Consider the following 12,845-nt stretch of genomic DNA (forward strand, 5'->3'; position numbering starts at 1 on the left):
ACACAATATTAAATGTTTACATTTTCACGTAACCAACTGTGTGTACGTCACGTGGATACTCATCAAGATGGAAATTTTAATATAATTTGACATGTTGCTCCTCCCACTACATCCTGTGAGGGGGGGCTGGACGTCAAGCTCCACCCACTGGCTCTGCAGTGAGCAGCCTATGGTTATAATTGTGGTGTGGACTCTGCTATTCTTTTATATTTAGAATTTTTTTCAATTATATCCTTGGAGAATTATGTTCTTGGTTGTGAACAGGCCTTTATTCTTTATATATGCCGGTTGTCACTATAAGAGTATGCCCTCTATTGACAAAAGGTGTGCATTACGGTTCAGAAGCCGTAGTTCAGCATTGCTTGTGTCTCCAGAACAGGCCCGGTTCTAGAACCAAATCGCTAAGGGTGCTTTTGAAAATAATGAGGGTGCTCAAAAGAGGGCCGAGCGATACTCGTCTATGACAATATTGTTGTTATGTTAAATGATATGCGATATCCATGATCGAATAGCCATGTCCCTGTATGAGTTTTTGTCCTTTTACATTTATATCATATGATATAAATGTCACACACATGCAGAGTGATTTTTTCCAAATATCAATACTATTGCAAATAGGCCTATAGAAATTTGAAGCATAGGATATGAATTTGGTAACACTTTACAATAAGGTTCATTAGTTACTACGTTAGTTAACATTAACTAAGAATGAATAATACTTCTACAGCATTTGTTAATCTTTGTTAATGTTAATTTCAACATTTACTAATACTTTAATAAAATCTTGTTAACATTAGTTAATGCACTGTGAACTAACATGAACAAACAATGAACAGCTAGATTTGTATTAACTAACGTTAAAAAAGATGAACAAAAACAGTAACAAATGTATTGCTCATGGTTAGTTCATGTTAGTTAATACATTAACTAATGTTTAATAAATGAACCTTATTGTAAAGTGTTACCGAATTTTTTTCTGCAGTTGATTAAAGAAGTTAATATAAAAACTTTTGGAAACATTGAGGCACGGATGTAGGCTATACCTACTCCTACAAATAAAACATCTCCAGTTAACTAGCAGAGCATTCATTTAGTTCGCTCTTAATATGGGAGATCCAGGCATCTGGTGCTTAAATTTGATGTTTTTGAAATCAAGCTGATGCCGCTGCTATCGAGAAGCCTCTCGCTAGTTGCTGCTATCAGTTGCATGGATACAGTGTTCTCTTGTGGCTCGCGCAGTCTTCACTCGGACGTGCGCGCTCCATCTATCGCCGTTGCGGAGACTCTCTATTCATTCTGGTGAAAGGACAATTACATTTTTTGGCTATCTAAAGGCGGCCGTCTCTAACGAATTTCATGAGCAGGACTCACACAAGCAAACAAAAGAGTCAGCTTCACCTATGCGTATCGCGAAAGGACACAACAATCCAATGCATTAAACATGAAAGCATAATGAAATAATTTCTGATTTGAAAAATCGTGTTAATGGATTTAGTTTGTGTGTGAGTGTGAAACCTGTCTGTGTTTTTTTGTCGGCAAAATCTCGTTTACATATGTGCTTAAAAATTGAATCTGAGAACCCGTAGAACCGGGCCTGCTCCAGAAGAAGCTAAAAACTACACAATAACATAATTTTAATGAAACCATACGGACCAACAAGGTCTAAGCATGCTTAAATGATGTTTAATGATTAACATCCATGTTCAATATTTTTAACAGTATAACTGACCTGAATTCTCCTCCCATTCCATTCCATATACATGCAATAATGTGCAGTCAAAGGTGAGGATGAGATACATTCACCCACACATAAACCATACTTTACTTTGGACCAACAGTACTTTGGACAATCTGCCACATCACAAAAATGCATTTTTAATACTGATCCAGGAAATAATAGATTTTAGTTTTTAGTATTTGAGGTTTTAGTATTTAAAAGTATTTTATCTGTGGACAGAATTGTTATAATTAATGCATAATTATAAAAATATAAATGTTATAAACATAAAAATAAATATGTAATGCATAAACATAAAAATAATGTTAATTATCATTTAATAACTCCATGAATTAGACTGAATTGATTTGCTATTGTGATGTCAAGAGACATCTGTGGATAGTAAGACTTCAAATCTTTTTACAGTAAATACCTAATACATATTTATACATTAATAAAACATGTAAACAAAATAAAAAAAATAACTTAGCCTGTTATCTTAGCCTCTACTATTATCTTAAGTTTGGAAAATTTTAATGAGATCTTAATGCATATATATATATATATATATATATATATTCTATTTAGCTGTTCATTTGAAAAAAAGGGGGAAAGAAAAAAAAACTAAATAAGAGACATTATGAAAAAGTTGTAACTTTTATTGGAATCATATAAACAACACACTGCATTAATAAAGATAATAACAATAATATAGATAATAAAAGATAATATAGAACTATTTAAAGTTGGATATGTATTCTTATCCATGCTCTACCTCTCTCTCAACTGCATTGCTTATTTTATCTTTATTATGTCAGATAAAAATGTCATATGAAAGTAAACGACACATATTATACTACTCCAACAAGCTAAACATTAAATGTAATACACACTGTTTGTTGTTGTCATGTCCATAGTAAAAAGCTTAATTAGCTTATCTGCGGGTTCACTGAGTTTGTGTGGTTACGCGTTCAACTCTTTAAAAGAGTAGATCATACAATAAATCATGATCTCACGTCACATTGTAACATCATGTAATTTTACATTTTTGGCAAACTCCTCATCTAATCTCTAATCTAAGCGGTTATTTCTTCTGTATATTGAGGCATCTTGCACGCCACATTTCAGGAAGCTCTAAATATGAACATGACCATCAGCTGAATTATTTCTATTTTATAAATTTGATTTGGAAACATTTTAATTATTATTAGACCCAGTCACTATTCGCAATATGGAAATGAATAATACCTCAACTATAACAGAATAGAGACGGATATTGATGTCAGGGTTCACAGAAGAAACCAATGGGATGGTACGTTTTATAAGTTTTATTGTGCAGATGAATCGCATTCAGAGATAACAGGTGAGGATCAAATGACTTAGAACGTAAATGAGCTTGGCTGGTGATTATTGTCCTTTTCTCTGTTGCTGATGAGTTGGCGGTGGTCAGGGACGGACTGGGACCAAAAAGTGGCCCTGGACTTTCTGGCCCACATCAGCCCACCGTACGGTGGCCGAGAAAGCTCAATGTGCTGCAACTGAAGCAAATACTTGCAAATATAAAAAAAAAACACCTGCAAATAAAAATAAAATAAAATTTGTCATCAGTTTCACAACACATGTGTGCTCCAAATACAGAAATGCACTGCAAAAGTTCACAACACAACCAAATACAGAAACACAGACCACGACGGAAATGTTTCCAGGTAAACCAAATAGGCGTAAATGACGAAGCGCTAAAATATGTGTGCATGTGTGTCTCAACTTTAAAACTTTGGACCCTACATTACCTAATATTTCTTATGAAACTTTTCTTCATGAAACAATTTTTACAGATTAAAGATAAATATCTTTCCTTCATGTTCTTCTCTATCTTTTTTTTTTTATTTAGTTAAGTTTTCAGCTCTGATGACATTGAACATATTGTTAATACATTTTGAATATTGTATACAAGTTGTATGTCATAAAAATGTAATCTCTGTACGTTTTGCAAAAATAAATAAATACATAAAGTAGAATTTTAAGCCGTAAGGGTTAAATTGTCCATTGTGGTCTGTGTTATTTGCAGTGCGTTTCTGTATTTGGGTGGTGTTGTGAGTATTTGGTGCACATGTGTGTTGTGAAACTGATGAAGATGTTTTCTTAAATTGCAGGTGTTTATTCTATTTACATGCGTTTTCATTCAGTTGCAAGGCGTTGAGCTTTCTCGTACCACCACATCCCATAACAAATTGCGACATTAATGTGCAGAATATTTTTAACACCACTTGGTGTTAAAAATATTCTGCACATTAATGTCGCAATTTATAATAATAAATGTTTAAATAGCATATACTGTAGCTTTGTATTGTGTTATATTTTTATGCTATAAGTGGTCCACTTATAGCATAAAAATATAATACAATACAAAGCTACAGTATATATTTAAACATTTATTTTAAATAACACAACGCTTGTCAGGGGGAGCTAACTTTCGCCTTCAGAACGTACCTGTTGAACTGCTACTCTTCGCGCCAAATTTATAATCTGTTAATTTGAAGCATTTCACACATAAACTTCACAGCTACCTCTAGCTAACAGTTGGCTGTAGTTCTCTCGGTGTTCAAATGGAGCTTTTTTCCCGCGACACAGGTGACAACGCGAGGGAGTCGGCTTTCATCTGCGCGCCGCGGCTATCTGTGTTGTGTTTTTCCAGGACGTGAAAGGGGGCGTGTTTCAAGATCTACGCAACGGAGCAGACCAAACAAATTAACAGGGAGAGACAGTCACATTCATTCACACGAAACGCACTCCTTGTCGGCCGCGCGATCGATTCCCTTATCCATTTGCGTAGAAAAGAAATTTAATATTATGATTTCCGTCATTGTTTTATATACTTGATATTTGTACTGGGCCGGCCCACATTGGCCAGCGGCCCATCGGGAAAAGTCCCGGTGCTCCAGATGGCCAGTCCGCCCCTTGCGGTGGTTCGGGGAAGATGGATTGTTCTTTAAAGAATGGAAAGCAGATAAGTAGCAGGTAGGTAGTCGGGGAGTCTGTGAGCCAAGGAATGATAAGACCAGACAAGTGACTGCAGTGTTAGTGAGTGCTTTATAGTTCATGCGGGTGATGGGACACAGGTAATGGTGATCAATAATCAGCGGATTGGGAACGGGGAAGTGTCCGATTGGGTGACAGGGAATGAGTGGACGGCGATGAGAATCGTGAAGGGGATGGAATCCTGACAGTACCCACTCCCGAGGCGGCTCTTGGCGCCTGAGAAGGGCGCCCCCGGTGGCGGGGTCGACCCCTGGCAGCAGGACGGTCCGGATGATCACTGTGGAACTGGGTGAGAAGGGCAGGAATAATAATAATAATAATAATACATTTTATTTAGAAAAGCGCCTTTCAAGGTACCCAAGGACAATGTACAAAATTGGTATGTAAAGAACATACAAAAAGTACACAGTACATAGACAGTACACTGTGAAGTACTACACAGTACATAAAATGCGAAGATGGAGAGAAAATATGATCACCCTCAAATGGCATTCATGAGTGCACTGAACAAGAGGTGAAGACAGTGCAAGCAAAATCAGTGGACTGACAAGTAAGCTAAACTAAAAAAAAATTGTTTTTAATTTGGTTTTAAAAATGGTTACACTTGTACTTTGGTGCATCTCAAGTGGTGGGGCATTCCACATTTTAGAACCTGCCACACTAAAGGTCCTGTCACCCATGGAGCGAAGTCGAGATGTAGGAACTGGTAAGAGACATGCATCACTAGAGCGAAGGGAGATCTGATAGGTAGGATGGGGCCAGATTATGTAGGGATTTATAAACAAGGAGAAGGACTTTATAATGGATGCAGTAGTGGACAGGAAGCCAGTGTAAATGCTGGAGGATTGGAGTAATATGGTCCCAGGACCTGGTGCGGGTAAGCAGCCTTGCAAAAGAATTTTGGACATACTGCAGCCTATTTAGGATTTTTTACGGAATGCCGAGAAATTGAGCATTGCTGTAGTCAAGCCTTGATGTGGTAAATGTATGTATAAGTGTTTCAGCTGCAGATGAGTTGAGCGAGGGGCGTAGTTTGGAGATACTTTTGAGATGAAAGAAAGATGTTCTGATGATATTTTTAATATGACTCAAAAGAAAGAGTAGAATCAAAGATTACGCCCAGATTTCTGACTTCCGCAGAAGTTGTAGTGAAATAGCCAGGGATAGATAGCTGCAGATGTTTAAGTTTTTTTTTAGAATGTTAGGGGTGGAAATAAGAATAGCTTGCAAGTCTTATCTTGATTAAGTTTGAGAAAGTTTTGAATCATCCAGTTGTTAATGGCATTCAAGCAGCTAACCAGATTGGATAATGACAATGAGTCAGTGGACAATGTGTCAGTGGGATTGGTGTGAATGTAAATCTGAGTGTCGTCTGCATAACAATGGTAATTGATACCATAATGTTGTATTATCTGGCCAATAGGAAGGATGTAAATTATGAACAGCAGGGGACCTAGGACAGAACCCTGGGGGACACCATGTAAGAGGGGTGAATTTGGAGATCTGAAATTCCCAATTGAGACAAACTGTTGTCTATCAGTGAGATATGATTTGAACCAGGACAGTGGAACACCAGTGATACAAGGCAAGGTCTCCAAATGGGAAAGTAAGTGGCTGTGACAAACAGTGTCAAAGGCAGCTGTAAGATCGAGAAGAATGAGAAAACTGACATGGCCCGAGTCAGCGGCCAACAGGAGGTCGTTGACTACCTTAACCAGGGCAGTATCAGTACTATGCATGGCCCTGAAACCAGACTGAAACTTTTCCCAAAAGCCATGACACTTAAGGTACTCTTGGAACTGTTTGGCAACTTTACGTTCAAGGAGCTTAGCAATAAACAGAAGGTTTGAGATGGGCCGATAGTTCTTTAAATCCTCTGCAGCTACCCCGGGCTTTTTCAAAATGGGAGTGATAGCTGGTGTTTTGAGAGACAGAGGAACAGAGCCCAGAGCGAGGGAAGAGTTTATTATTTGAACCAAGAGGGGACAGAGGACAGAGAGGCAAACCTTAACCAGTGGGGTGGGCATAGGGTCAAGGAGGCAAGTGGTAGGCCTAGACTTACTGACTGCTGTTCATCAACAGGTGAAAATGCAGAAAAGGATCTGTTTAGTGTTGCACATAGGGTGGGGGGAGCATCATCCTGTGTGGTCTGGTTTGTCTGAGGCTGATTATAGATCAAGCTTATTTTGCTCTGAAAGAATTCAAGAAATTCACAACAGAGTTTAGTGGATGGGTTAAGTGGAAAAGTTTTATTAGGTTTGGTTAACTTATTAATAGTTGAGAAAAGGGCTCTCGGATTGTTATAACCTCTTATCTGTCAATGATGGTGGTGTAATACATGGTCTTAGCCTGGTTGAGAGATTTTTGGGGTGGCCCCCACTGGCGCAAGCCACCCCTATGAGCGTACCACCTCGAGGAGTTACCAAGAGACACCATGAGATACAATAAAAAGTATTTTATTGAATTAAAATTAAACTAACTCCTAAACTAAAAACTCGCTGATTCCTCTTCGGACAGCCAGGGGTAAGTAATGGGGCAGATGCAGGTAAGGAATTCACACGACAGTTCCTCTTCACACCGCCAGGGGCAAAGAATGGAGCAGATGCTTGTAAAGAGTTTGCACAACACTTCCTCTTTACACCGTTGATATTGAGAAGTGTCGAGTCGTCGACGGTCAACTTGTTCCTTTTGTCTCCGTACTGCCAGTTGTAGATGCAAATGAGCTGAGTCCCATACCCCTCCCATTGCTCTGATAAAACCAGAAGTCGACAGCTGAAACCTCTGAGGGCTCACCCGACCAAAAAAAAGTGGAGGCTGATAACCAAAGATACACTGGAAGGGGGAGAGCCCGGTGGAGTTCTGCCGCAGGGGGTTTTGAGCATCCTCCGCCCAAGGGAGGAAACAGCTCCAGCTGTCTTGGTACTGGTGGGAGTATGTCAACAGGTAACGTCCGAACTCCTCAATCTTTCGTTCAGTCTGGCCATTAGTCTGCGGGTAGTAACCGGGGGAAAGGCTGATGGTGACCCCGAGGAGTCTGAAGAAGGCTTGCCATACTCTTGAGATGAACTGGGATCCCCAGTCCGAGACAATATCCTCTGGGAGACCGAAGTTCCTGAATACATGGTTGAATAGGTCTTCAGCTGCTTCTAACGCTGTGGGGAGACCAGGTAGAGGAATCAGCTTACAACCCTTAGAGAATCGGTCCAGAACGACGAATACACAAGTAAAGCCTTCGGAATTGGGTAAATCAGTCATGAAATCGATTCCGATGTGTGACCATGGTCATCTGGGAAGAGGTAGCAGAACGAGCTTGACTTCAGGGAGACTCCTCAGGGTGTTGGTGATGGCACAGACTGAACACCCGCGGATAAACCTGGAGACATCTGTGGCGATGGAAGGCCACCAGTACCGTTGAATGAGGAGCGAGAGGGTACGCTTGCTACCCGGATGTCCAGAGCCCGAAACTGAGTGAGCTGAGTCCAGAAGGGGAGTCCGAAGATGTTGAGGCATGAAAATACGCCCTTCTGGACCTCCTGGCGGAGCGGGTTGGTGAGCAAGTTCCTGGGCGATCTGTTGGTCTATCTCCCAGGACTGAGGATTACGGCTGGAGGGAGGATTGGCTCAGAACGAACATCTTCTATGGAGGGATGATGGAGTCGTGACAATGCATCAGCCTTGGAATTCTTGCTTCCGGGACGATATGATACCACAAAGTTGAAGCGTGGTATTCAATCTCTTTGCCTCCCTTAGGTATTGAGCAATGACCTGAGCAGACTTATGATGTCTGTATACCCCCCCCCCCCCCCCCCGTTCTGTTTTATTTATTTTTTTCTTCTCACTGTTAATGTCTGTAACCTTTCATTTGCAATAATACAAATACCTGAGCAGACATTTGTCCATTGCCTGGGTATAAAATAAAATATGTATATTCTGTCTGAATTTACTTCTGCAGAGACAACTGTCTCTCTCTCTCACACACACACATAGTTAATTAAATATTCATAAATGATTTGGATAGTGACAGCATGAACAATAAAAGACTGTTGAGTCTACACTGTTGAGTGCAGTGCTTATGGTGGAGGGAGTGTAATAAAGTGCAACAGAAAAGTGTGGTGTGGTAAAGGTTAAGAATTGTTTCTGGTGATTTTGTGTATTGAACTGTTACTATTTTTGTGCAGTGTTGTGCTTATGGGACTGGGGACGCAGAGGACCGAAGGAAGGATTAGGAATTATTTTTATTGAAGAACAGAATTTTTTCAAGTGTGTTCGGGCTTAGACATTAAATATTATACAGCCATATAGTGAGAATTATTAGCTATATCAAGACAGTAAAATAATAATAATGATAATAATACAAATTGTGTTTGTACCTTATTGTGAGCAACCATATCAAAAAAACTCCCAGACAGGGGAGGATGTCCTCTTTCTTGCTGGCTCCATTACAAGAAAAAAGGATTAGGTCACAAAAAGCAAACAATTCCAAAAGGGCAGTCCAAATCAAAAACCAGTCCAGTCCAAATCCAAAGCAATCCAAATAATCTTATCTAATTAATATAACAATACTATAATATAGCTATAATTTATACTAACAATAAACTATAACTAATCTAACCTAATAATGTAATAATATACAGCCCTAACAAATATATTGCACAATAACGACGTTGAAACATCTCTCTAACTCTGACTCTCTGACATTAACTGATTCTACAACTCCTGACAACACCCACAAGGTGGCACGAGTTTCGAACAAACGACACTCAGACCGAACTGATGACGTTTTCACACAAACCGAGGCCTCGTTTGTCATCAGTCACGTGATTTTCACGTTAACAACACAAGTCTCGAATCGCGGCTTCATCTGGCACGCCCATTTTTGCTTGACACAAGCTCCGACGCCTCGCTTCAAATGTCACATCACTAGTTATCACAGAGAATTGTTGGTTAGCTACCTCCAGCCAATGCCTCCACTCGTTGAGGGCAAATTTAATGGCCAACGGTTCCCGGTTGCCGATGTCATAATTCTGCTCCGGGGCCGGCCTTTGAGAGCTGAGGGGAGCACTGATCAGACTGTAATTGCGGAGGAATCTTCGATAGTAGTTTGTGAAACCAAGAAAGCGTTGAAGTTCCTTTACTGAGTTGGGTTGTGGCCAGTTCCGGATGGTTTCTACCTTCCTCTGGTCCATTTGAATGCCATGTTGATTGATTACATACCCCAGGAAGTGAATGGTGGAAGTGATGTGTGGAACTCGATTTCTCCAATTCAGATATAACTTGTGCTCTCTCAGTTTTTCAAGGACCTGAATGACGTGCTGATGATGTTCAGCCATGGACAATGAATAGATGAATATATCATCTTTGTAGACTACTACAAAACGATTGAGGAATTCACGGAGGACTTCGTTCATATATCCCTGAAAGACAGCAGGAGCGTTGGACAATCCGAAAGGCATAACCTGATACTCACAGTGACCTGTAGGGGTCACAAAGGCAGTCTTCCACTCGTCCCCACGCTGGATTCGGATCAGGTTACAGGCACTTCTCAGGTCCAGTTTAGAGAATATATGTGCTCCACGCAGCTGTTCCAGAGCGGCAGGGACCAGAGGAAGGGGATAGCTGAATTTGATGGTCTGAGAGTTGAGATGGCGGTAATCGATGCACAGCCGCAAGCCTCCGTCCTTCTTGGCCACGAAAAAGAAACTCAAAGTGGCAGGAGAGGTAGATGATCGAATGAACTGCTGGTTTAACGCTTCTTCCACATACTCCTCCATGGCCTTCTGTTCTGGGGTGGACAGAGGGTAAATACGACGTTTGCGAACGGTTGCTCCGGGTAGCAAGTCGATTGCGCAGTCCCATGGCCAGTGTGGTGGTGTACTTGGTTGCCAGTTGCTTGCTGAAAACAACCTGGAACGCCCGGTACTCCCACTGAGATCTCGACCTGGACCTGGACCTCAGGTTTTCCACCGAAGTTGAGTCAAGTCATCCGTAACTGGTTGGGACTGAAGCGAAGAAGGGCTTTTCTGAACGGAACTGATACAGGACATATGACAGTCTTCGCCCCATCTGAGTACTTCACCGGTTCCCCAGTGGAGTAATGGCTGATGTTGGACTAACCATGGGCGCCCCAGGATGATATCCGCAATGGACTCCTCCAGCACCATAAGGGTAAGGGTAATAAACCTTAGTTTATTCCATGGAGTTTGTACTGTATGTGTACTATAAGTCACTTGGGGTAACGACGTCTGTTAATTGACTACTTACTATTTATTACTTATTAGGATTCATCTTTAAGAGATTCCGTCTGTGGGTCATTCCTGTTCTGCTGTACATTTTATTTAACTCTTTATTTAAAATATATACTGTTGTTCTAATTTAAAGACATATTTCTGTAAAAGAGTTTACAAGACCATCTACCCTTATGAAAAATAAGCTTCAAATCTTAAAATCATATATTTAAAAACCCCTACTTGCAGTTGATATAATGAATAATGAAATAAAAGGCTTCTTAGGTGTACTTTTGATGTTAGATTTAAAGTTAATATATTTTAAAGGCACTAAATTGCAACTTAATTTCAAATGTCTAATTACAAATATCTTTAAATACTTAACACATTTAAATTTCAAAATAAAACATAACTGCAGCCAGAACCACAATGGTGGCTTTAGAAAACCTGTTCATTTGAAGCAGGTAAATGTAAAAGAACTACATTTGGCATATTATTTACTGCATATTTACTTGCAGCCACTATGACCGTAAACAACAGCAGTGGCATCCATGAGATCATTTAATCCGGGTACATACTGTGCGATTTATAGTAGGCCTTGAGACTGTATGAACATGATCATCATCGCTGTAAGCCATGTCACACTGTAAGATCTCAGTTGTCATTAATGTCAGACTGTGAGACCGTCAAGATGCGTTAAAGGGATACTCCACCGTTTTTTCATAATAAACTATGTTATTCCCTTAACTAAGACGAGTTGATACATACCTCTCTCGTCTCAGTGCGTACATTCAATCGCTCTGGCGCGCGAGACACATTTTATTCCACTTAACTAGCCCAGTTCATTCAATATGGACCAAGCAGAGAATCCACCAAACACCTTCATGTTTTCCCAATTTAAATACAGTTACACAAGTAGTGTAACTCGACCTAGGACGGTGACACAAAATAAAACGTTGCGCTTTTCTAAGCGTGTAAAGTGGATAACTAAATTGTATGGCGAAATACCACATCAAGTGCTTGGGAGCGCCTCGACTTGTTGTCGCCCTGATTATTAAGGGAAAAACATAGTTTAATATGAAAAACGGTGGAGTATCCCTTTAAAAACGGACACACGCACGAAAACTTGTCCGGAATTTTACATCATCAATCAATGACACGTAGGTTCACAGTGAGCGATATACCCTCACAAGGGGAGTGCATGCCCATTGGCAGTGACAACTGTCTGAACCAGCAAATTCAAATGAAATGCTAGAATCACTCACCCTCAGGTCACACTGGGCAGTCAGTGACAGCGATCCATACGGTCATAGCCCAAGCTACAGTATAAGCCTAGCAGGAAAACCTCCATAAATGGTTAAATGTAAGGCCTACCTGGGCCTGCTCAAAAATCCCAGCCAACGGGGGGAACGTACTCACCCCAAAATGCCACCAAGGACGGCCTGACCTGGCATCAATTACATAGACACTTAGTCTGGCCACTTCCTGTCTGTCTGAAGGCAGAGCCTCTGGGCACTTGCCTGGCCACTTGCCAAATTAGATTACATTATCTCAGACAACGCTTCAAACATGAAGAAAGCCTTTACGGTTTGTTTTCCCTCTGCTACTACCTTCGAAGATGATGACTTGGAAAATGGTGACCTGTGGGAGGACGTAAATGAAGATCACCAGGATGATGTGGAATCCATCCAGATCAGTTGCCGGCAAAAACGACTTCAGTGCTTTGCACATTCACTGCAGCTCGTTGTGCGAGATGGACTTAAAGATATTAAAGTTCTGAACAGTGGAATGGCAAAGGTGACAAAATTTTGCACTTTACTGCATTCTACCTGTGGCCTAAAAGAGGCATTTGAAGCTAAGTTTGG

This window comes from Pimephales promelas, chromosome 20 (assembly GCF_988280905.1).
Source record: "Pimephales promelas chromosome 20, fPimPro1.hap1.1, whole genome shotgun sequence".
NCBI classification, from domain to species: Eukaryota; Metazoa; Chordata; class Actinopteri; order Cypriniformes; family Leuciscidae; genus Pimephales; species Pimephales promelas.